At 42.1% G+C, this 25,583-nt stretch overlaps 1 protein-coding gene across 3 annotated transcripts in view; it reads left to right on the forward strand.

Annotated features, from left to right (window-relative positions):
* bcl9 (BCL9 transcription coactivator) overlaps nt 1–25,583 on the forward strand; it is a 127,003-nt gene that overhangs the window by 43,012 nt on the left and 58,408 nt on the right. For 2 of the 3 annotated variants that reach the window (XM_056251319.1, XM_056251317.1), the window contains exon 3: nt 25,201–25,355. The gene's annotated coding sequence lies outside the window, so the exon portion shown is untranslated. Of the gene's footprint in view, nt 1–22,784; nt 23,249–25,200; nt 25,356–25,583 lie in introns of those variants that run through there. The other variant, XM_056251318.1, reaches the window with a different exon arrangement.

Consider the following 25,583-nt stretch of genomic DNA (forward strand, 5'->3'; position numbering starts at 1 on the left):
GCAGGTTTGTGTATTCGCCGGCGCCGCCATTCTCCGCATCAGCGAAGACAACTCCTGCGTCAAAGGTAGAAGATGGATTCAAAGAGACCGGCTTGTAGTCCATTCCAAACCCCAACGCAAACTCCACGTAAAGTAAAGAAAAGAAAAATTTTGTCTAGTGCCACCAAAAGGTCCAACTTGGAGTCAGACAGGCGTCGGTGTCACGAGGATAGCAGAAGAACCCAAGCGCAGACGGTTTGCAAACACACAACGTTTATTATAACAGAAAACGGAGAAAACAAAACCCACGAGGGGGCAAAACAGTACAAGATAAAGTAAACGACTGACCACACTAGACTAAGACTTTGACATAAAATTAAACAGGAACAAGACAGGCTTTCACAAGATTGCAACTCTTAGACAAAACACTCGACAAGGTACTCACTGGGTATAGACATGGCACGTAAGGCAATGAACCGGCACAGGACAGCAAACACAAGGAGATTAAAAAGGGAGACACTAATGACCAAGACAGGTGAAGCTGACAAGACAAGGACAGGTGAAACTGACTAGACACTAATGACTAGACACTAATGACGAGACGAGGATAACAAGGGGGCGGGGTAACGTAACGAGACAACACAAGCACATGGCTGAAAACACAAGACCATGTCCTTGCACACAAAACATGATTCTGTCATGATCCTGCCTCAAGACTAGAGAAAATCAAGGACACGAGGGCAGAATCATGACAGAACCCCCACCTTAAGGAGCGGCTACCAGACGCTCCAAAAGAGGACATCAAACACGAGACATGACAGACTGGGAAACAGACACAAACCAACAAAACATGACAAATAAAAGCAACGGCATACAAGAATATACAATAAAGGGGTTGGGATGCATCAATAAAAATAACAAACAAGGGAGGGGGGGGGGCGGGGGAACAAGAAAGTTCATAGGTGGTAGACCAGCGTGGGTGGGAGGGCTGGGGGTCTTAGGTCCACGGGATGGGGGCTTGGGACGAGGATTCCGGGCAGGTTTGGGTCGGGACACATGAGGAGTCTTGGAGGAAACAGTCCGGGGTTGATTAGGGACAGGAGGAACGGAGGACGACGGAGAGGAAATCACGACAGGGAAAGCTAAGGGTGGCGAGACAAGACTTCTGACTGGGGAAACAGCGGGAAAAGGAACAGGACACAGAACCGGGGACGTAGCAGACGGCTGTGGAGCGGGAACAGAATTCACCGAATCAGACTCGGTACACATGAACACAGACTCGGATGAAGCGCTCAAATCTGACTCGGAAGAAGCGCTGTCTGCAGCGGGCTCTGTGACTGCAGCGGGCGCTGGCTCTGTGACTGCAGCGGGCGCTGGCTCTGTGACTGCAGCGGGCGCTGGCTCTGTGACTGCAGCGGGCGCTGGCTCTGTGACTGCAGCGGGCGCTGGCTCTGTGACTGCAGCGGGCGCTGGCTCTGTGACTGCAGCGGGCGCTGGCTCTGTGACTGCAGCGGGCGCTGGCTCTGTGACTGCAGCGGGCGCTGGCTCTGTGACTGCAGCGGGCGCGGGCTCTGTGACTGCAGCGGGCGCGGGCTCTGTGACTGCAGCGGGCGCTGGCTCTGTGACTGCAGCGGGCGCTGGCTCTGTGACTGCAGCGGGCGCTGGCTCTGTGACTGCAGCGGGCGCTGGCTCTGTGACTGCAGCGGGCGCTGGCTCTGTGACTGCAGCGGGCGCTGGCTCTGTGACTGCAGCGGGCGCTGGCTCTGTGACTGCAGCGGGCGCTGGCTCTGTGACTGCAGCGGGCTCTGGCTCTGTGACTGCAGCGGGCGCTGGCTCTGTGACTGCAGCGGGCGCTGGCTCTGTGACTGCAGCGGGCGCTGGCTCTGTGACTGCAGCGGGCGCTGGCTCTGTGACTGCAGCGGGCGCTGGCTCTGTGACTGCAGCGGGCGCTGGCTCTGTGACTGCAGCGGGCGCTGGCTCTGTGACTGCAGCGGGCGCTGGCTCTGTGACTGCAGCGGGCGCGGGCTCTGTGACTGCAGCAGGCGAAGAACGGGAGGCTCCCCTCTTCCTCCTCTTTCTCCTAGGTCGAGAAGCAGCGACCATCGCCGGAGCTGAGACGGGTTGGGGAAACACGGCGGGAACTGTGTCGTGCGAAGGAGGGGTTATCCCTGGCACGATAGACTCCGACGCTGAGGACTCAGAAGGAGAGTCCCACGAGGTTCGCCTCCCTCGTTTCCCTCGAAGACCGAAGGGGGTAGACGGAGTGCCGGGAGTCGTGGGGGAACCAGCCTGGTCCCCAAGCGTCGCGACGCCTATCCGGAGACCCTCAGGGATAACCGGCAGTCGAGCAGAAGGTGAAGACGATGACTCCTCCCGACCACCGCCTCCACTGCGGCCACCACGGGTTCCACGAAACTTGACCAGACGGGTTCCCTCAAACGAACGTCCTGACATTCTCTTGTTGAGGAGGGAGGACAACCAGACTTCTTCAAGGGGGTCCGGACGATGCTTGGCAGAGAAGGACAAACGGTCTGCTGGGTTCGGTCTTGGCCGGTTCATTCTGTCACGAGGATAGCAGAAGAACCCAAGCGCAGACGGTTTGCAAACACACAACGTTTATTATAACAGAAAACGGAGAAAACAAAACCCACGAGGGGGCAAAACAGTACAAGATAAAGTAAACGACTGACCACACTAGACTAAGACTTTGACATAAAACTAAACAGGAACAAGACAGGCTTTCACAAGATTGCAACTCTTAGACAAAACACTCGACAAGGTACTCACTGGGTATAGACATGGCACGTAAGGCAATGAACCGGCACAGGACAGCAAACACAAGGAGATTAAAAAGGGAGACACTAATGACCAAGACAGGTGAAGCTGACAAGACAAGGACAGGTGAAACTGACTAGACACTAATGACTAGACACTAATGACGAGACGAGGATAACAAGGGGGCGGGGTAACGTAACGAGACAACACAAGCACATGGCTGAAAACACAAGACCATGTCCTTGCACACAAAACATGATTCTGTCATGATCCTGCCTCAAGACTAGAGAAAATCAAGGACACGAGGGCAGAATCATGACAGTCGGAGTAAGACGAGAGTCAACCTCGGGAAGGCATTTAAAGGTGACCTATAATTCAAAATTGAATTTACCTTGGTATAGTCAAATAACAAGAGTTCAGTGCATGGACATGACATAGAGTGAATCTCAAACTGGACTGTTTTCGCGTTCTCATTTAATTCACGTTTATGAAAAACACCCCTGAAAAACGGTCGGTTCTCCACACAATACCGACTGTGACGCAATAGTAGGGATCATTAATATGTACGTCTCCAAATATTTGCATAATGCCAGCCCTCAATGCCAGGCGGAACTGCGCAGCCGAAGCATGGCAGTTGCTCAGTGTGGATGTACACATGAACACAAAAGTATTTTTTAGTTCCTTCATCTGAGCCTCTGAAGAAACAATGGGTTAATTTTATTTTCTCTGGAAATTTCCAAACATTTCACCGACTGTTTCCTCAACTTGGGCCAATACAGAGCTGGCCTCGGATCGAGCTACCAAGCAACACTTTCTGATGTGTAATTGTTCAAGTTCAGACAGGTAATCTTTCTCTCAAAATCGTTCAATACTGTTTATGCATCAGTAAGTCAAGCCAGTGACTAAAATATCAGCTTCACATCGTTTCTTTTAGTAGGATGAAAATAATCGTATTTAAATTGTGAACAAATTATATACAGAAAGCGATCAAAGAACAATCTTTCCACACAGCGCGAGTTTATCTGGACACTTGCCAAACTCGTTATGAAATCAATGACGCACGTTACTGCACAACAAAGCTCTTACTGTATTTACATCATCGTGTTTGCATTGGTGAAAGCAGAGAGAGTGCAGAAACTGCTTTGCAATGATAAGATCTTCATTCTCGCGATCAACACTGTCATCTGCTCAATGCTCATCACGGCAACATTTTATGTGATGGGAATAGATCTAAATACTTTAAAAACATCTCACGATTCGTTCATCTCGATAGCTGTTATAGTAAAAACGTATAATAGCAGCAGTAAAAGTATTCGGGAGAGAGTTTCACATGTAATGCGTAGCTATTTCATATGCAAGCATGTCAGCCAATCACAGCAGTGGCCGCGGTTACACTGAATCCCACAGCAGACACGCCCCTTCAAACAGAGTGTTCAAATCAGAGGCTAAAAGCAGGCTAGGAAAAATGCCATTTATTTCTAAATTATGATTATTTTTTATCTAAAAAACATACTAACATTATAAGGGTAACCCAGGAAACATTATAAAAAAAAAAAAAAAAAACATTCTAGGGCACCTTTAACAAATGGAGAGATCTCCGGTCTGCTCTTAGTCTCAAACGGGATCCTCAGTAGGCTTTTTTTCTTGATAAAACGGTAAGATATAGCCCAGTCTCTAATGTCTGATACGGCAAATCGATGACAACAAATAACGATGCGTAAAATGTGTAATGCTTTAGCGTAAGCTAGGTAAATGTACAATCAGATTTGGTTTTACTACCATTGTCAGTGAACAGGTTCATAAACTAGGAATTGTCTTCGGAAGAATAGTACAACATAAAACATATCCCATAAAAGATGCTAAAGTTACCTATGTTTTTGTGTATGACCTACCGGTAGCCTTGTGTACTTTGCTAACATGATAAGGTGCTCATGTCCTTGACCAACAAGGAAGAACGCCGTTGCATTGGCTATATTTTCTTTTTCGTAAAAAATAGTAAATTGTTCCCAGGAATGTGAATTCGGCGGATTAGCCTGTTTGGCTTTTACAGTAACGTCATAGTGCCATTTGATTGTTTATTACCGTGAGACATTTGAGTGTACTTTGTTGACCAACTGTGTATGGTATGATTATTATTTTGAGCTTTTACAAAGTAATAACTTATATTGTTCATGAACGTGTTTCCATAATAATACACTCATAAGTGGATACAGTAAACACATAAAACAGTTCAACATACATGGATAGATGGAAACAAAAACCGAACTTTTCTACTACCCCCGTTTTCCCCTCACAAATAAGTGTGTAATTTACTCAAATGCCTTTCCTTTCATATATTTAAAATGACTTGCAGATTTATAACTTTATTACCTCTGAAGACATTATGACTGTCAACAAAAGATTTGTGCGGCTGATGCTCTTTTGGTTATGAACAGCTCGTGCAAGCGTGCGTGTGCGTGTGATCCATGAGCGTGCACATCTCTGGTTGCAGTTTCGCTTGTCGCCAGAGGGGGCATAGTTCTGCAAAAACTCTGCGCTATGCACCTTTAAGGATTCGTCACTTTGAACAGCTTAAAAAGCTGCATGCATTGAACGTTACTTAAGTGTGTACTTAATACATTACATAGCTACACTATTTACAATAGAAATGGAACTTTTTTGCTCACCAAATTTTCGCAAATTTCGCTAATCGTTAATTTGACAGCACATTTTGACATCTGTTATTACTTTCAACATCTTTGCATGTAAACTGGGTGAAAACCCCAAAATACACCGTGACAAACTCAAACAATAATTGTGACTTACAAACTGTTAAAGGGGACAAATCTTTTTCAGTGTTTAAGTGCTATAATCTGGTCCCCGGTGCATCTACCAACCCAGAAACCGTGAAAAGTGACAACCCAGAAACTTTGTTTTGGTAAGCCTTTCTCTGCAAGCATGTCATTTGGTTTTCGCACGCAACAACAGTGTAAGTTCAAGCAAAGCTGCATGCAAACTGTTTTGTCGTTGGCTGCACAGACGAGCACAGAACACGATTTAACCAAACAATTTAACTTCTGTCTTATAAAGACCCCAGAGAACTGTGTCAACTTGTGTAAAAGTTAAACATGACGGTACATGCAAGTCAATGCATGAATCAATGTAACTCCACAACAACTACAAATGTATCCACTAACCATTCAGAAACGTCCAGGTGCGTCTAAAAGTTGCAACCTCTTCCCGAGTCTCTCTGTAAGGCTGCACTCCGCTACGAGATATACACTCAAAAAAATGATATGTTGGCTTTACTTAACTTTTTTATGTAAACAGGTTCCACCGGTTCCACATAACTATGTTTAGTTAAACAAACATAATATGTTCATGTAACTTCAACATCATGGAATTTGGTCATTTTAAGCGACCCAATTAAACTCTGAGCTAATGAGTTAATTCAGTGAATAATTGAGTGATGATTGAGTATTATTGAAGACACCTGATATTAACAAGCAGAATCTCTGAAGGAGAAAACCGGAATGTTTAAGTCACCATTATGGAGATAAGTATTTGTTTTAGTTGGGCTCTTGACCATTAACTTATTAACTTTAGATTTTGTTTGGTTGCTGTACATGAGTTGTAACAGCCAGATGAACAATGAACTGAGGAGATCTGATGGTGTTGGTTGTGATTTAACATAATCATTATTTCACAATCATTTGACCTCAATCACTGAACTTATATTGAACCCAATTTCTGAGTTAAGTTTACCTTACTGTCATTGTAGAGCATACTATTTTTAGGCTTTTCAATGAAATTCAAATGATCAAATCAAGAAATAAAAAATAAACTTCTTAAAAAATATCCTGAGTAGGCACACACAGACATAAAGAATCAGCATATGAATCTCAGCAATGGTGACAAACAGATCATAAGCTCATTATTTATTCATGCAGCAATGCATGATGGGAGCCATGAATGAGTTTTGATTGGTGGCACCCAGAATGCACTGCAACATGCTTTATAATTGTCACCATTGTTGAGATTCACAGGCTGATTCTTGATGTCTGTGTGTGCCTACTCAAAATATTTTTTAGGAAGTTTATTTATTATTTATTGATTTGATCATTTAAATTTCATTGAAAAGTCTAAAAATAGTATGCTCTACAATGACAGTGCTGCTATTATTCGTAAGGTAAACTTATCTCAGAAATTCGGATTAATATAAGTTCAGTGACTCAGGTCAAATGATTGTGAAATAACGATTATGTTAAAACACAACCAACACCATCAGATTACCTTTGTTTATTGTTCATCCGGCTGTTATAACCCATGTACAGCAACCAAACAAAATCTAAAGTTAATAAGTTAATGGTCAAGAGCCCAACTAAAACACACACTTATCTCCATAATGGTGACTTAAACATTCCGGTTTTCTCCTTCAGAGATTCTGCTTGTTAACATCAGGTGTCTTCAATAATGCTCAATCATCACTCAGTTATTCACTTAATTAACTCATTAGCTCAGAGTTTAATTGGGTCGCTTAAAATGACCAAATTCCATGATGTTGATGTTACATGAACATATTATGTTTGTTTAACTAAACATAGTTATGTGGAACCGGTGGAACCTGTTTACATAAAAAAGTTAAGTAAAGCCAACATATCATTTTTTTGAGTGTATCCAGCTGCAGACCCGCAGCACCACCAGTTTCAGAACCCCAGTGCCAGAACCCCAGCGCCAGAACCGGAAGTGAGGGAGGGGCGGAATTATTTACAATGACACAAGCATGGTTATTTTTGCAAGTATTTAAAAATATTTAAAATTGTTGCACCTTTTAAATAATATTTAGGGTATGTTTTTATTACACAGTGAGTCACTGCTCGTTGTATGAACTATAACTGGTATGTGAAAAATAAAGAGCAATGCTGCGTCCCAATTCGCATACTATCCGTCCTAAACAGTATTCGAAAATAGAATTAGTACGTCCCAAATCGTAGTATGTTGAAATGAGTGTCCCAAAGAGACCCGGATGGTCTACTATATCCGGTCAGAATCCGAAGTGCAGATCGATCAAGGGGGTAATCCATCGACCGGAAGTTGAAGCCGGCCGGGTGCCGCCATGTTGTAGCAGAACTTCACTTGCGTTAGCATTTCCATTGACTCCCATTCATTTTTGCGTCACTTTGACAGCGAATAACTTTACATCTGAGGCGTTTAAAGACTCCATTTGTCCATTATTTATTTCTAAAGAAACACGACAATGTATAAAGGGCTCCATTACCTTCTATGTTACATTATGGCCCCGTAGAAACAGTTTTAGTAAAAATAGGCTAACGATTGCGTCATAACCACTCGACTCTCTGTCGCGCTGTACAGAAATTACCGTACAGACAGGAGGAGAAGCTCGCAGGCAATCGGGGGGACGTCCCGTCAAGGGAGAAGCCCATAGATAATGAGTCCATAAAAGCAACGGAATACTTACTCCTGCTCACTCACGCCAAAGAACTCTTTGCTCAAGTTCCCCGTCTCTGCAAGATTAACGTTGGCAGTTTTCACGCACAGCTACTAGAAGATTAACGTCTGTCAGACAGGTTGCTCACGTCATCAAGCTTAGTTTGAGTCGGTCTGAGTCTGCGCGTCAGGAACGGAAGTTCTCAAAAATCGCTAAAAGTGGGCTTCAACTGTCTCAACTGAGTTCCAATGAGATCGCTCTGTCCATTTCTTTTACTGTCTATGAGATCGATGCGCACTCTAACGGCTGATATTGCCCACAACCCATCGCGCGTTGGACGAGGATTCGGTTAGAACTACAAACACGAATGAAAAGTGTTCAAAAACTACAGACATGGAGGACGCGCGAGTCCGACGGTTATGTAGACAGGTTTAGATAAAGGGGTTTGAGTGATTAATTATCAGTATCTAACCTGACGAAAATGTATTTATTCAATGTTGTCCACATTGTATTGCATCTGCAGCAGCATTGTGAACTTTTGCAAAGATACGTTTAGCCATTAACTTTTAAATGCATTATTATATTCAAATTCCAAACACATGAGGAGAGTCTCCGCATGAAAGGCCCATGACTGGCAGATGAACGTGCGACAACAATTCTCTCCGAAATGGTAAGAAGTTATATTAGATTGAATGGAGGATTTTAACTGTGACAAGATGATTGACAGGGCAGTTTGCGGTCATAGGATGCACGCGACAGATCTGTACGTTGAAGATGAGGAAGTAGTATGTCCCAAAGCTTGCCTACTCTTTTGCTACACACTCAAAAGTATGTACTTTTTCTTCACAAAAAGAGTACATACTTTTAGGGCGTAGTATAAGTAGGCGAATTGGGACGCAGCACAAGTGTTTTTTGAAGACGTGAGAGTGCGCGCGCGCGCGGCCAGGGCTCTCTCCCTCTCTCTGCTCTGCCCTGTCATGCGCAGCAGTCATTCTATTCTACATCACTCACCGATCAAAATAGGCTTTGGCGGGACAAAAATTTGCTTTGGCGGCCGCCAAAAAGCGGACGATCTGACGGGTTTTAGAAGATTTAATACAACCTGAAACTAAAAAACAGACCCGACCTCTATTTGAGACCGGACTTATATTTACTCAAACCTGCAGCCACACCAGGCGTGTAAAGAGACAATCGTCTATTTGGGACTCGGCTATTATTTGAAGTAGGCTACGGTACATTTTTATGGTTTCTTTTAAAACAATGCCGGATTTTCTCTCTCTTTTTAGATTTTTGACATTATTTTACATAAAGAAAAATGCATGCTGCACATGTTCTTGTGAAATAAAGTATATTTTATATAAAATGACCATAAGTTTCAAGCATTATTTTTCACCATCATGATCAGGAAGTAACTCTCATAATACAATGAAACGGATAACTATATAGAATTCTATTACACAAAATCAATGTTTTAAAATGCTTATTGTACTATACCTTAATGTATCATTATAATACGTATAAAGTATGACGTTTCGTGTGTAATAATGCCGTTTCGTGTCTAAGCAAATTACGCTCCAAAGCGTTAGGTGGCGTTACTCGGTTTAGAACGTAAGCTCCACCCCTCACTTCCGGTCCTGGCGGTGGTGTTAGAACGTAAGCTCCGCCCCTTACTTCCGGTTCTGGCGCTGGGGTTCTGAAACTGGTGGTGCTGCGGGTCTGCAGCTGGATACTATTGTCCGCTACTGGCTATTTCTGAGATTTTTGATGCGTGAGATTTGTTTTGTTATTGTATCGAACGAAGCAACAGAGGCGGGAGCAGCAGCTAATTTGCATTTAAAGGGGCACACACAAAAACGGTGCGATTTTGCTCACAACCAAAAAAGGGGCGAATTTGACAAGCTATAATAGAGTCACAGACACATTCTGGGGACACCATAGATTTATATTACATCTTGTGAAAAGGGGCATAATATGTCACCTTTAAGATTGAAGTTCTGGTTCTGATTGATCAGCCCAACGTGCAGCTCCATGACTTTTCAATGTTTGCGCATTCCAGATGGTCTGTGCATAAATGGAGGGTTTTGTTATGCCAATTTGTGGCGACAATTGACTTTTTTTGAGTGAGTCACTGATTTATTCATTCAACCGATCCATTCAAAACACTGATTCATTAGTTTATTAATGAGTCATTGAACCATTAACCGATTCGTTTAACAATGCTGATTCATTAACGAACGAAACATAAGTGACAATATTGTGTGTAATGTACAAGTTAATCATTATTAACAAATTGAACTGTTTTTTAAAGCAATATCACATGCACTGTGCAAAGAAGATTTTTGCAGAGGATTCTTTTTCCTTACTTCCTATGTCAAAAGATCCATTCAGAATGAATAATTATTTATTTACAATATGACCCCTTTTAAATGAAGTGATAAATATGCAGTCTATGAGTTTTGAGTTTGTGTGTATGCATATGCCTTCCTGTACTGGAATAAGCTGGCGTGTATGTTTTTTAGAAATTCTGGATGTGCTGTGGGGTTGGACAGTGTGTTTGTATGTATGTGTTCTGGCGATCCTCCAAGCGGGTCGAGGGGCCCAGCAGAGAGCAGACTGTTCCAGGGTGGCTGGGAGGAATATCTTTCTTTAGTCTTGCTGTATGCCTTCATAAACCTTACAGCTTTCTTTTCTAACAGTGTTTCGCTGAGTGCACACTGCTGTTCTTTCCTTCCTCTACTGGCATCAGGCACAATCTATTCCTCCCTGTTTGATTGGCAGGTGTTGGCTCGTAACTTTGAATGTTCCTCTTGCTCATTGTGAGGTAATGACTTCTGATTGTGGAGGATTGAAGCCAGCGTTTAAGCTAAATTATCTAGGCTAATGAATGTGCTCTTCAATTATTTATCAGACTCAACACGCTCTCTCTGCACAGTATATATAGACATCCTGCTGGCTGGCCTGATGACCCAGTGACTGACTGGCAGCCGTGCTGACTGGCCTATTTGCCAGGAATTGCTGAGTCACGCTGCCCATGGGGTGGAGGGGCTCTCTAGAGCCGGTCCCAGATCTGCAGGGAGGCACTTATACTGATTCTAATGTGTATTGATGTACATTTGTGTTTCACAAAGTCAACATTTTTCTGAGTATGCTTTAAAGACCATAAATGGTTCAAAGAGTGTTTTCTTTCCTCTGTTGTCTGTCTATCTATCTGTCTATCTATCTATCTATCTATCTATCTATCTATCTATCTATCTATCTATCTATCTATCTATCTATCTATCTATCTATCTATCTATCTATCTATCTATCTATCTATCTATCCATCCATCCATCCATCCATCCATCCATCCATCCATCCATCCATCCATCCATCCATCCATCCATCCATCCATCCATCCATCCATCCATCCATCCATCCATCCATCCATCCATCCATCCATCCATCCATCCATCCATCCATCCATCCATCCATCCATCCACCCACCCACCCACCCACCCACCTACCTTCCTACCTACCTGTCTGTCTGTCATTATTGAATGAATGTATGAAATCATTTACCTTCAAATTCACACAAGTGTCCTTAGCAGAACCGGTATAGTTCATTAAATTAACAATAAACCTGTTCCACAAAGTCTGACAACCAGAATGTGTCCAGGACTTTGTCTTTATTTATTATTTAATTTATTCTTCATATATTTGTTTCATATTTTAAACTAATCAAACTTTGAATCAAATGTTTTGAATGAGGATTTTTCAAAGATAGATAGATAGGTTGATAGGTAGATAGATAGATATAGATATATAAAATTAAAGGAATTATCAAATTACCGCATACTGTACAATGATGAGCTAAAACATTATGAGCAGTCACAGGTGAAGCGAATATCGTTGATCATCTCCTTAAGCCAAATATTAGGGTCTGTGTAGATTAGATGGTAAGAAAACAATCAATTCTCATAATCAACGTGTTTGGATGCAGGAGAAATGGACAGGAATAAAGATCTGAGGGACTTTGATAAGGGCCAAATTGTTATGGTAAGGCGACTGGGTCAGGGTATCTTTGAAACGGCAAGGCCTGTGGGTTGTTTCAGGTCAGCAGTGGTGAGAATTTACCAACAGTGGTCTGAGGAGGGACAAACCACAATCCGGCGACAGGGTGTTGGGCGCCCTAGACTCATTGATGCACGAGGGCAACAAACGCTATCCTGTCTGTTTACCTGGGCAAGTGATCACACCAGGATACAAGCCGGTGGTTCAGTCACTCTGGGTCCGGTCATTCATGTGGATGTGAATTTGACACGGGCCACCTACCTAAAAATTGTTGCAGGTCAGGTACACCCCTTCTATGACAATGGTGTTCCCTGGTGGAAGTGGCCTGTTTCAGCAGGATAACGCACCGGGCCACACTGCACATATTGTTCAGGAATGCTTTGAGGAACATGATGAATAGTTCAAGGTGTTGCCCTGGTCTCCAAATTCCCCAGATCTCTACAATTGAGCATCTGTGGGATGTGCTGGACCAACATATTCATCTGCTTCACTTCACAACCTACAGGACTTAAGGGATCTGCTGCTAACGTCTTAGTGCCAGATCCCACAGGACAGGGGTCTTGTAGAGTCCATGTCTCAGTGGGTCGGAGCTGTTTTGACAGCACGCACTGGACCAACAGCATGTTAGGCAGGTGGTCATAATGTTTATGTTTTGGCTCATTGGTGGATATGTACTACTAGGCACTCTAGTGTGTGGTTACCATTTAACAAATCCAAGTGATTAGGAGCAGTTTTAGATCCATGGGAACATCAAGAGACACCTAGTAAAAACACTAAAGCTCTTTAAACGGATCTCATGTTGCTGACTGAGAGAAAAGATGTGGAAATAAATGTGTTGTTGACTGAAGAAAACCTCAGTCTGTTTAGCAAACGCCACAATGGCCTCCTCAGCCACCCTGACAACCACAAACCGCTACAGCTACATAACAGTAAACACCCTCTGAGGCACACAATGAGAGACAATGGTTAACGTGAGAGGGAAGCGAAAAGATGCAGTTTGTGTAAATGTTTATTGTGCTTAGATGTTTATTTGTGTCCATAGAAACTCTCGAGTGTCATGTGTTGAGGTATTTGTATCTCTAAAGGTAGATTGCAGAAAACAGGGACACCTGCATCTGAAATGTAGCATAGGGGTTGGCGTGCAAACTACAGCCACATAATGACTGGATACCTGCCTGAACAGATGACATGTGTAAACCCCCCATCAACACAGCCTTGGTGGTCCAGTCCTCACCTTCTAGTGTGGGACAAGCACATCCATTTATGTTGAAGATAACATCTCATGGCTCAGGCAAAGCCCAAGAGAGACATGTGTGGGTGCTGGAATGCAATGGCTGTTTGGATATTCACTAGAACTACAGAATTACAACTGCTATATCTAAAAACAAGACATCTTGTCTATGAATGTGTTCGAATGGCTTGGATGAGACTGCATGGGCTGAGGGCATCATTTGGTGCAGGGCCAATGATTAACATGTATTCCCTATAATACCATTAACTAATGTATAGTTTATGTGGAACTTTTTGGGGGAATTCTGCCTCATTAGAAAAAACTGCATTACTTAAGAAAATGTATGGGATAAGGACACATCTTCCACAGAGAATGTTTAAGTGGAAAACACAAAGAAATAACAAAATCATGGTGGCATCTGCACAATATTGTGGCTGTAAAAATAGAAGCTTCTTTACTCTAAGGCCCTGATACATTAAGATACGTCTTGGTCGATCGAATCACAAGTACCCGTTTACACACATTCCTGTTTACACCTGGTGTTTTAACCCGTTTCTTTAGTCCACTTTTAACCACTTCTGTCCTGATTTCTTCAAGTGGAGGATCTATGGGCACGTAAATTAATGTGTTTTAAAGATCTTTCGATCTAATGGACAAAATAAGCTCACGCAATTTACATATGAACACGCTAGGAGACGACAGAGAACATACAGTTTCGTTTCTGCTCTGACAGCCACAAGAAGACGCTGAACGCCGCGAGTGTGTGTTAGAATTCACGAATGGTGAGAGAACATTGTGCTTGGTATGTTTTTTGTCTTCAAACCAAATTTGGGTCTTCAGCCGACAAAGTTTAAATCTGTCTAGCTAGCGCGCTTCGCATGTTTACGTATTAGGTCAGTAGGAGGATAGTAGATGGCCTTTGTGGCTGTTCGAATGCATTTGACCACATGAGCATTATGTTCAATTGTATTCAGTTCTAGGACTTTTAGTTTGTTGTCATTTCTGTCTCGTGTTCCTTGTTCTCATTTCCCGCCACTCATCTGGCACCATGGACACTAACAATCATCACAGCTGTTCACTGTTTAGTTAATCATCTGTGTGTATTTAAGTTCGCCTGTCAGTTGGTTCATTGTTATTAAAACTTTGTGTTGGAATACCTTCGTCTTCTTCGCCTGTTTGCCAGCAACCGCCCCTGTGACAACTACGAAAGCAATCCGGTCGAATGCGTTTTTGACAAGCTCAAAACGTTTTAGACCCAGTTTACACCTATATTTAGGGTTGTCCACTTGTGGTCTGATCGACCAAAACGCATCTTAATACCAGGTGTAAACATGGCCTAAAACACACATGTACATTACCTGGAAATAGTTTTTTTAAGTGTAATTTATTGCAGATATGAAAAAAAATATGTATTGAAATATTATCTTGGTAAACATACATTACTGTTCAAAAGTGGGGTCAGTCTTTTTTTAAGGGTATTTATTTAGCTTTTTTTCTTTGATCAACAATTATGCATTAAATTGATCAAAAGTGACAGTAAAGACGGTCTATTTTCTATTTTGGATAAACTTATCAAAGAATTGTGGAAAAAAATGTTATCAATGTCATTGATAATTCGAAATGTAAGCAAAAAAGAGCAGTTATTTTAAATTGTAATAATATTTAAAAATCATATGTTTTACAGTAATTCTGATTAAATAAATGCAGCTTGGTGAGACTTCTTTCTAAAACATTTTGGGCCCTATTTTAACGATCTAAAACGCAAGTGTCAAGCACAAAGCACAAGTAACTTTGTGGGCGGGTCTTGGGCGCTGTTGCTATTTTCCCGGCGGGATAAATTACTCTTGCGCCAGGCGCAAATCTAAAAGGGGTTGGTCTGAAGTAGCTTCATTATTCATATGTGGTTTGGGCGTAACGTGAAATAAACTAATCAGCGTGTTCTAAAGCGGATTCCTATTATTACGGCGGATTAGCCAGGCGCGCGCCAGTAGCGGTTCACAGCCGAGGAGAGCAACGTTCTCGTCAGGGCCGTAAAACACAGAGAAGTGACATGGGGATGGAGAAACCCACCCAATTTAACTTCTGTTAAACAGGCGTATGATAATTTGGGTAAATGTGTAAGCTACATGTATGCTTTTATAATAAATTGTCTATCTATCTATCTATCTATCTATCTATCTATCTATCTATCTATCTATCTATCTATCTATCTATCTATCTATCTATCGTAATAATGTATGATTTGCAAAAATGAAAACTGCTGCTTAGATGAGAGAATCAAAGTGTATGCGCGTTGTGCACACGCTACATTGATTATGGCCAAGCATGCGCCCTTAAAATAGCATATTGAACAACGCGCCACTGACTTTAGACTAGTTTTTTTCTGGTCAGTGGCTCAATTATTTTATGGAACAGCAAAATAGCAAAAGGGATTGTTTGCGCCGGAACACGCCTCCTTTTTTTGCGCTGAACCGCCCAGGGAGCGCAAGTTCATTTCCTAGTTTAGCGACGTGCTTCTGTGGAGGGAAAATCGCGCTTTGCGCGGGTGCAAAATAGGAATGATACATGCGTCGGTGTACAAAGTCAATTGCGCTGGGTGCAAGATAGGGCCCTATATCTTACTAACCATAAATTGTAGGATGCTAGTGTATTTGAAGATTTTGGTCTTTCCCGAATCAAGTAGAAGATATACTTGAATGACTATTTTCTACATAGAAATGAACTGCCAAGATGGCAGCCGAGTGAACCGACTTGTCAGAATCGAACCTGCAGCGACTGAGCACTGACTCAACCTGTCGCTAACCACTGCACCATGGCTCCAACCTCTTATTTACGTTGTATAGGAAGCACGCGAGGCATTTATGTAGCAAGCTGGTGTTGCTCTTGACTCTCTTTGTGTGAAACTGAAGCTGTTTACCAGGGATAGAGAGAAATGTTTCCTATTACAGTGACAGAGTGTGCAACACAGAGACGAATGAGATAGAGGTTGAAGGGAGAAGGAGGGTAGAGTGGCAAGAAGGAAATAAACATTAGAGGAACGGAGAGAGAGAGAGAGGGAAAAGCAAGGATGGATGGTGCAACTAAGCTATGCATGCTGCCAAAATCGTAGAAATAAATTAAAAAGGAGGAGTGCGGGCCCAGCAAAGGAAGTTTGTTTTGCTGTGACGTTTGTGCAGAGTCGAAAGATCTTCTGTCCTGTCGAGGCGGATATGACTGCGGCCAAAAAATCTTTCCTTCAAACTTCAGCCAAAAGTTGAAGAGAGATCATAGCTCTCTCACACTGGCAGCACTGGAAAAATAAAATAAACCATTGCACACATGATCACTCAAGCATTTCACTTCTTCTCTAATTAATAGTTTTTAAAAAACATGCCCAAGTTAAGTAAATGTATTATTTAATTTTGTTAACAACAATTAAATTCATTTTGATAACTCTCGTTTTAATTCAGAGCTTTGATATGCTATTATCGAATAAATTATGGTGCTTGATTAAATTGTTTGGTATTAAGTGGCATGTTGATGACATGTTAATTGTTCTTTTCAAAACACATTTGTGCGTTTTAATGCGACTGAAGGAGTTGTAGTTGATATTTGACCCTGAGGGAAAACAAAATAGTGTAGAAAAAATAAATATAGGGGCCAGTTGTCATAATTTTTGACATTTTTGTATGTTACCTTTTACATTATTACTGTTTCATAAATCGTTTATGACTCATTTTGCCTTGTGGATTGTAAATTTCTCTCACATCACTCTCTCGAATAAAAAATTTAACCCTATAAAGCCTGTTCTGATACACAAATTTCGAAGGCCTGTTTTACACAATCTTATATGCCTTCTGTTGTCTGATTGATAGTTTATATTTTTTTTTAAAGAAAGTAAAGGCCTTTTAGTATAAATTTAAACGTCCACCAACAGGTTGATGTTCACGTCTTTTTACTGTGAATTTTTTTACCTCATTTTTATAAAGTAAATGTACAAATAACTTTTGTATTGTTAGTACTATTTCAAGATGAACACTTAGCAACTTTGGTTTAGTTGACTATATATGCATTTTATTTATTTATAGAAAAACCATGTTAAAATATGTTTCGATTTTAACTAAAGGTTCAATAAACTGTTCCATTGAAAAATATTTGATTTTTTTTAAATTATTATTTCATATACCAGGCCTTACAGAGTTAATATTTGACAGTTGGATCAAGACAGCGATCTGTGCCCTGGTGATGTTTGTGCTCTTTCATTCAACCAGATGTCACCTGGGAACACTTGATGGTTAAACACACCTGTGACATATGGCTTCAAGGGCATATGTTTCCAACACATCTTCATCCCAATCGTCTTCATTATTAGAGCATCTAACAAAACTGGTGTCAAATCAACAGTAAGGTCCAAACAAGGGGGTAATCCATCGACCGGAAGTTGAAGCCGGCCGGGTGCCGCCATGTTGTAGCAGAACTTCACTTGCGTTAGCATTTCCATTGACTCCCATTCATTTTGGCGTCACTTTGACAGCGAATAACTTTACATCTGAGGCGTTTAAAGACTCCATTTGTCCATTATTTATTTCTAAAGAAACACGACAATGTATAAAGTGCTCCATTACCTTCTATGTTACATTATGGCCCCGTAGAAACAGTTTTAGTAAAAATAGGCTAACGATTGCGTCATAACCACTCGACTCTCTGTCGCGCTGTACAGAAATTACCGTACAGACAGGAGGAGAAGCTCGCGGGCAATCGGGGGGACGTCCCGTCAAGGGAGAAGCCCATAGATAATGAGTCCATAAAAGCAACGGAATACTTACTCCTGCTCACTCACGCCAAAGAACTCTTTGCTCAAGTTCCCCGTCTCTGCAAGATTAACGTTGGCAATTTTCACGCACAGCTACTAGAAGATTAACGTCTGTCAGACAGGTTGCTCACGTCATCAAGCTTAGTTTGAGTCGGTTTGAGTCTGCGCGTCAGGAACAGAAGTGCTCAGAAATCGCTAAAAATGGGCTTCAACTGTCTCAACTGAGTTCCAATGAGATGGCTCTGTCCATTTCTTATACTGTCTATGGGTCCAAAAGAGTTACATGAACATGAATGCTTCTAGCTAGACATGCTTGATGTGACATGTCACTGCCACAAGGGGCACTATAACTTTCTGAGCAATTTAATTAAACCGTTAAAGAGATAGTTCACCCAAAATAAAAATTCTGTCATAATTTACTCACCCTTATGTTGTCTCAACCCGTATGAGTTTTGTTCTTCTGTTGAACTCGAAAGAAGATGTTTTGAAGAATTTGAAGAACCAGTTGATGGACCCCATTGACTTCCATAGTATGGAGAGAAAAAAAAAAATACAATGGAAGTCAATGGCTACCATCAACTGTCTGGTTGCCAACATTCTTCAAAATATCTTCTTTAGTGTTCAACAGATAGTAAATCAATGATACCAAAACAGGAAAGCTCAGTCGAGCACATTAAAGTATGTAAACAGTGTCATCTGTCCCTGTTCTCTCCTTCATAGAACAGCAAGGTAAAAGCTTCATACTCCACTTTCATGTTTTTTCTCTCCTGGAAGAGAGTTAATACATTTCCTTTCGATCAGCAGGGAAGCACTGTTTGTACGTATCACTGCTGGAGGAAAAGGCAACAGATCATCGGTTTTCCTCTCCTTTGTTACCTGGGGGGACCCAGTTCGGGACTCAGCAGTGGGTAAAAAGCGAGAAAGCAATTGCTAACATCACGGGGAATTGAGCACACCCCAGGATGGAAGGAGAATCTGGTGCTGTTGTTTTTAGCCAGCCCCCCCAAACGGGGCGGTGTAATCGCTTGGGTTTGTTGGTGGTAGTGACGGTTCAGGATTAGATTGCCAGCAAATGCATTTAATCCCACGAGTCTCACCTCTTCCTCAGCATTTAATATTCTAGTGTGAACAACAGATTCTGTCAACTCTGAGCTCTCACTCACACTAGTTGTTTTGTTGTCGTCAAAATTAAAAGAAATGCATTTTTGTCCCTTCTCGCTCTCCATTTCAGGCTTGAATAAATAGCAATTTCTTGTTGTTTAAAGGCACACTGTGGAACTTTTCAACCTTTATAATATATTACCAAAACCCATTGAGATGGTACATCGACTTACAATAGGTTGAATGACACGTCTGCCGTAGCCTGAAGGTGTCTGTATGGCTTTTACTAGCACTATGTAACTTCGGGTTTCGGGTAGGAACCCGAGCACAAAAAGAACTACAAAATTCAACCGCTTTACGGCATACGTCACTTCCCCCACCACCCACAACTTCCTCAGATTCTGACGTGAGTGCTCAACTCGCGTTTGATTGCCGTCTGTATGTTTTCGTCATGGCCGAACCAACAGCTACAAGGAAGAAGGCAAAGGTTTTGTCAGAGGACACAAAAAAGAAAAAGAAAAAGCATAGTGACAAATGTAAAGCCAGGACGAGGATCACCATTGGTCCAGCGTTCGCTCGCTGGCGTGAGCTACAGGAGGAGGAGGGGTGCCCGACCGATGCTGACGCTTGCCTGCACACAAATGCCGTTTCCAAGGTGACCCAGATAAATCATATAAGTAGTGTTGTATTTTCTGGTATTCCGGCCACAGCCGATGGTGTTATGAGTGTAATAAAATGCCCACAGCCCATTGTTCATTTCTACACACAAACACAGCCCGCCACAGTGCAGGGCTCGCACAAATAGTCGACTCATGTCAAATGTACATTAAATGTAGTGAACGTGCCCACGACTCAGTGCCCACAAACACTACACACAACATGTCCCACGGTTTCTGTAAAACGAAACCAACACACATAAGTTACAGTCAGCTCAGGCCGACGGTGTTTTTAGTGCAGTAGAAATGTGCCCACCGTCCCGCGCCCACATTCACTCACAGACATGTTAGCACTAAGCCCCACGGGGCTCGCCCCGCTCGCTCTCTCTCAGCAGACTGCTATAACCCCTCATTTACACTGCACACGTCTGCGGCGCATTACGGCTGCGACACGGTTTTATTCCGTCCTTCACACAGTGCCAACTCACTTCTGGGAAGCTTCTGAAACGCGCCGCTTCGCGGCCGGTGTAAACACACGCATTGACTAGAATGGCCGCGATCAGCTCCGGTAGCCGTGTCGCAGCCGTAATGCGCCGCAGACGTGTGCAGTGTAATGGTGTGTTCACACCGAACGCGAATAGAGCGTCAAATACGCGTCTATCGCGTTTAGTTAGACGCTTGAACATTCGCTCGAGTTCAAATTTTTCAACTTGCGCGGAAGACATTCGCGGCAAACGCGTCGCCCAATTCGCGTCATTCGCAACGCCCGGCGCGAATGATGCGTCTATTCGCGTCTTTGCATTGACTTTGTATGTAATCTACTCGCGCAAATAATTAAATTCGCGTTCGGTGTGAACACACCATAAGGGAATCGAGCGCGGCAAGGCTGCCCGCCTCAAACACTGCACACAATCTAAAGACACGGGAGGCTGACCCACTGTCTATGGGCTGACCGGTTGACTGTTTGTTGACTTTTGCGACAGTGCTGCGGAGCTTGTGGCCTCTAGGGACGCTAGACGTGAAAGTTACTGGTCGAGCGCCACTAGTGGCCAAAAGTTCCGCGGTGTGCCTTTAAATAAGTAAATATATTTCTGCTATTGCGCTCAGCTTATACTTATGAAATCCTTTTGTATTCTGACTGCTGCTCTCTTGTTTTGGCACTATAAGAGTTTGTTGTCGGAGTGTCTCAGTGGAACGGGGTGATATTAGGATTATGTCTCTCCAAATGACATTTAAACAGAGGATCAGCAAAAGATTTTGGGAAAGATTGTTGGACCTGTGGTATATTCTAGTGCGAATGTGTTACACATTTCACATGAACTGATTTTTTTTTTCTGTTGTATAATGCCGATTTCGTAATACTATATCTACCATTTGTGTCTATGTGTGTTTTGGTAAAACCTGTCAAGAACATGTCATACCCCAAAATAAAAAAATATAAAAAGGAAAACAACAAAATAATTATACAATAATTGAGTTGTAAAGTATTTAGTAGTGTACTTATTCAAGTGGTTGTATGGATTTTGTTTATGCTGTACTTTCAACGCATGGATGCACTTCATCCAGGAATTGTTTGCCTATATTGTTATGAATGTTCTCATCATACGCATTTGAAATAGTAGGGAAGTATGCATATTGAGATGTGAGGATACTGTCCAGACAGGATAAGTTTTGTTATTATATTACAGTAAACACATGGAAGTTGTGTGATCTCATCTGAAGTGCTGGTGGTTTTTGATGCTTAATGATCACTCAAGAGCAGGGTTTCTCTCTCTAATGTGTGTTTGGCGAGAAATGTAAATCCGGAAGTTAATCTAAAACTGAGTGATTATAGAACACTTTACTCCACTCATACACGGTTTCAGACCAGTCCATATGTAATTGGTTCTTTTCTTTTTCTTATTCTTATATATATATATAAACACGACAATGCAGCATTTTTTTTATTAGATTCGTCCCATATCTAGCATCATGCGTCAATTAAATGACTGGAAATGTGACTAAAATGTCATGTTTTGACACCTTCTTTCATGTCTCAGTCTCACTCTCAATAAAACAGCAGTACACCACGATTCGCCGTGTCCTAGTGAGCTCTTCCTTGCTTTGTTTGACCATTACCTACCTATATCTGAACGACAAATCATAGCGGTTGACTCGGTGCACAGTCGCTCGTCCGCCGTCAGTCACTACATTCAATAGAAAGTCAACCTGACCTAGAATTGCTACTTATTACAATATGGACTAAACCATCTGGCCGGATCATAGCGGGGGGAGTCGAGCGCACATCAGCGGCACTCGCTGATTTCTGATGGGGGAAGCCATGTTAGTGCCGTGAGCTATTTTAATCACGTCTGTTTCACAAGGAAAGGCTGTGACTAGCACGTTTTGGGGAGAGTGAATCGCTCCTGAAGCCCCGTCGCGCGGAATCGGACACCCCTCTGTGTTTTTCCAACCGCACACTTTTCACCATTAAAATATAGCGGCTTTTCCCAACCACTGTACAAGGAAAGCAGTCCAAAGGATAAAGGAAATAGAGTATCCTTTTTGCATCTAAAACAATTAATGTCGATTAACAAGGAAAGCATAGCCCTACAAGTGGTCCGATATATTGTCTATAAGGACTGACGTTGATTCTCATATAATATCTTTGTGTTTAGTGCAGCCAGCTGCGGTTATTATTTAAACCACTGCTATTTTTTTAAAACAGATATCGCTCGCTCTCCAAACACACAGCAGACTTGATTTAAACCGTTTATTCTAGTGGATCTCTTGCATACAAGAGCCAGCAGGATTTTAAGCTCTCTCTCTCTCGCTCTCTTTGGCCAGGAGCTTGATAAAACAGCTCCCCTCCCCCAAGCTTTGGCGAAACAGGAACAACTTCTTTGAGAGAGAAAAAGGGCTGCACAAGTTTGGGACGTCTTGGATCAGCCGTTTGGCCATTTGTAGTCTGGAGCTGAGATTTTTTTTTCCTTCACCGATTCTTTGGGGTTTACCTTGGATGGTCGGAGCCCTTTGTTAGCGAGAAGGCTCGGGCATCCGTGCTCTTGAATTTTTCTTTGGAAAATGGGATACCTCTAGGATTATAATGAAGGGAACGCGCTCGCTTGTGGAATAACTTCACTTTTTTTCAGTGGGAATGGAATTCGCGGAGCCCTGATTTTTTTTTTTATCACTTGCAAATGCTATGGGAAAAGTGCTTTGTGTGGAATATTTGCTGTTACCGTGCTCAACATGGGTAAGATTTGTTTTGCTTTCGTTCCTACTTTTCTTCCATGCTCGATTGGCCTTGCTCCCATTGAAATATACTTGGGGAAACCCCAAAGAATGCCTTATTTAAGATTATAGGATTTAAAACATCACATTTAAATAGACTAAGTGCTATTAATTTACATTGACTGTGTTGTATTTATTTCCCTTTATCAATATGCATTCATAGTAAGACACGTATAACTTTCTTGCAAATACCATTATGGCTGGAGATGCTAAAGGAAGCTTGTTTTTCCCACCCCGCGGTTTGTCCCACTCTCATACCTAGGTTTAATCGCAACAAATCTCAACAATTAATTTTAAGGCATGTATTTCCGTATGCACCATTTTTATTCGTTAACAGCACTCGTGTTCCTCTTGTAAACTCCTTTGCTTCTCCAACTTTCCTCGGTCTTTTTGTCCTCTTCAGAGAATCCACCAGGTTACAAGGAAGTTCGTGAGGCCGCCGCTGCGTGTTTTTACAGCTCCCCATTGTTACATCAAACCCTATTTACTTTCTTACAATGTTGCTAAAACCCTCGTTTTGAAACCGTATATCCAGCTGAACGTGATACACCACTCGACTGCAGATATAAACGGTGTTTTGTTGTCTATTAGCTTCCTCTGTGTGCAGGTATCTGTGTTGGGTTACTCGAGAGAGGCTAGTTAACTCTGCCCAGGCCTGCACTCAACAGGGTGTATATCAAACGGGCAAACACATAAACAACCAAGGTGTTTTGGGATTACATCTTATTCAGAAGATTGTCAAAGTGTATATGACCTCAGGAAGTTTTGGTTTCGTGCTTGATAAGGTTGTCACAGTTGAGGAACTCTCATACTCTGCATATTTGTGACATTATTCAAAAGGAAAGCCCATGTTTGCTGGGTGTGGTTTGCCAAGCATGAATATAGAACCTTAAATGCTTTATTTATTGGTATTACAACCTTTGGTTACTGTGGTTTGAACTAAAGTGACTTTTAGTGCATTAGCTATGAACATTAAAGTCTGGTCTTCATATAGTGTTGTGAACTTGCTGAGACTTGGGATACGACCACAATTGAGATATTAAGGAATTAAGTGTAATTTTTGTTTTTGTAGTCAAGCGTAAAAGCACACAGATTATTATTATTATTTTTTTTTACTTGAAACACTCTACGACACTCAAAAGAACTAGCCTATAACAGCGTGATAATGCAATGCTTGTTTTCCTCTCATCTGAACCTTGACTTTGCCAGTTGTGTAGACTAACCCATAGTAAACTTCAGGGAAATCTTCCCCTGTTTCTTGAACTAGTCAGTGTGTGTGTGTGTGTGTGTTTAGAGAATGGAATCCTTGTTGTACCTATCCACAAAGTGAGTCATGTAATTGCTGCCGCATAGGTTTGGTTTTGTCAAGAATTAGCATGTGGTGAAGTTCGTTAGAACGATTGGAAAGGGGGGAAGTTCTTGTGTTTCTTGGGTTTATTCTGGCAAGCGTTCTATTCGTTTTGGCTTCGCCTCATCACAGCATTCAGCAATAATGCCCGGTATTTGTCCCAGGTCACTGTGCAGCAAGTGAAGCCCAACTCTAAACTTGTTTAGGGGTTTCTGAAATATTACATACTGTGATATTTGAGAACAGCTTGGTTTTTCTTTATTGAATCTTGGTTTCTTGCTGCCGAGTAATGCAGAACTGCATTGGCATTATTTGGATTCTCGCTTACAAAAATAACTTCCCGGTTTTGCCTTCATTCCTGCACTTACCATGAAATCTCATCCTCGTTTTTATGAGCTATACATAATCTCTGTGCAACCAGTTCTACCTGACACATAAGAATAAATGTTCAAATAAGTAAATCGCACAACAACCTCTTCCACCACCAGACATCTACCACTATCTTCAGATCTTCTGTGGTTATGTGTTGATTTGTGGTCTGACTCTGGCTTCTTTTTTCTCCACAGGTGTTCGGATAGAGTCTGTGATCTCCTGAGCTCACTGGTTTAATCTACGGGAGAAGAGCCGGACACAAATTCAAACACTATTTACAGTGGAAATTATTTGCACGCTCTTCAGATGAGGGAGAACAGGAGACTCTGAAACCTGAGGGGCGTTCAAGGTAAGATAACTGTTGTGCAATGCACATACCATCTTGTTTTACACAGATCTGAAATGTTGGTTAGGCTTAAATATTTAAGACCTTTCTGATTCTGCTAAGAATGAATCACAATGTTATTGTGCTTATAATCAATTGTGCTTTTACAAGATCATCCTATTATAAAATGGGAGACCCTGGAAATCTATTTGAGGAGTAAGACAGCCCAGTAGATTGATTTGAATGGGATTG

The sequence above is a fragment of the Rhinichthys klamathensis genome, unplaced genomic scaffold (assembly GCF_029890125.1).
Source record: "Rhinichthys klamathensis goyatoka isolate OS25496 unplaced genomic scaffold, OSU_Roscu_1.1 h1tg000081l_1, whole genome shotgun sequence".
Taxonomy (NCBI): Eukaryota; Metazoa; Chordata; class Actinopteri; order Cypriniformes; family Leuciscidae; genus Rhinichthys; species Rhinichthys klamathensis.